The sequence below is a fragment of the Coregonus clupeaformis genome, chromosome 24, assembly GCF_020615455.1.
Source record: "Coregonus clupeaformis isolate EN_2021a chromosome 24, ASM2061545v1, whole genome shotgun sequence".
Taxonomy (NCBI): domain Eukaryota; kingdom Metazoa; phylum Chordata; class Actinopteri; order Salmoniformes; family Salmonidae; genus Coregonus; species Coregonus clupeaformis.
This window is the reverse complement of record NC_059215.1, coordinates 55,689,004-55,690,434: the sequence shown is the minus strand read 5'-3', so window position 1 is coordinate 55,690,434 and position 1,431 is coordinate 55,689,004.

Sequence of the window (1,431 nt, the reverse complement as noted above, 5' to 3'; positions counted from 1 at the left end):
AATGCCGTTATTACAACTTCATGCACTCTCCAGTCATATAACTTTATTGCTATTATTACAACTATAAATTCTCACCTTCAGCCATGAGGGGAAGAGATAGTCATATAACAGCATGGTTATTACTACAGTATTACACTACACCTCCAACCCTGAGGGGCAGAGATGGAGTAATATAACAACATTATCAGCATTACTGTACTACTAACCCCATCCTTCAACCCTGAGGGGAAGAGATGGAGTAATATAACAACATTATCAGCATTACTGTACTACTAACCCCATCCTTCAACCCTGAGGGGAAGAGATGGAGTAATATAACAACATTATCTGTAACGATCCCGGCTGTCTGAGTCGGGTCCTGTCTGGTGACTAGTGTTACTGTTCGTAATCTCCAGTTTCCCGAGGGTTCGGGAACGCTCCGGGGAGCGCTCTTGTTTTCCGCACCTGCATCCCATCAGCAATCTGCACACCTGGTCCTGATCATCACCCTTCTTAGGCTCTGGCCGAACATCCAGTTCCTGCCGGATCGTTAGCCATGAACAGTAGGTTTTGTCAGAGTATCAGTCCTAGAGCGTCTAGCGTTAGTTTTGTTGTTTTGTACCTTGTTGGTTTATTATTTACTTACCTCCGTTTTTGTCCCATCTGCAGTCACTCGTCCGGAACCTTCACCCTACCTCTGCCTGATGGTCGGCGGCTGCCGAGCCATCACTGGATCAACAACTGCACCCTCAACAACTCATCCACGCCGCCCGCTCTGTCCCTGGATTATTCTGCACCTTTTTGAATCTGTAATAAACCCTCACCTTCGTTCAACTCTCCTTGTCCTGGTCTGCTTCTGGGTTCTGTCTGAGGGAACCGTGACAGAACGATCCGGCCAGAAATGAACCCAGCGGACCTGGACTCTGTTCGCCATGCCATTACCCAGCAGGAGAAGATGTTGGGCCATCATAGCACGGTACTACAGGAGATCGCGTTGTCAGTTCGGAACCTTTCTTCCGGTCTGACGGAGGTCCAGAACCAACGCCAGTGTCCGGTGGAGGACCCACTACCCGGTTTCACCCATCTCGCCTGCCGCTTCTGAAGTTGTGTCCCTCCGTGAGCCCAAGGTTCCGACGCCGGATAAATATGAGGGGAGCTGGGAAGATGCCGTTCCTTCCTTATGCAGTGTGGATTAGTGTTCGATCTACAGCCCTACTCTTATGCCACAGACAAGGCTAGGATAGCCTTTGTGATTGAGTTGCTGCGTGGTCGAGCGCTGGAGTGGGCTTCAGCCGTTTGGGAACGACAGGATCCCTGCATGGCTTCATACCAGGGGTTCACGGCCGAGATGAGGAAGCTCTTCGACCATTCCCGTCCGAGGGAGGGACGCAGCTAGGCGCCTGTTTTCTCTTCACCAAGGAACTGCAGCGTGGCCGACTTCGTGATCGAGTT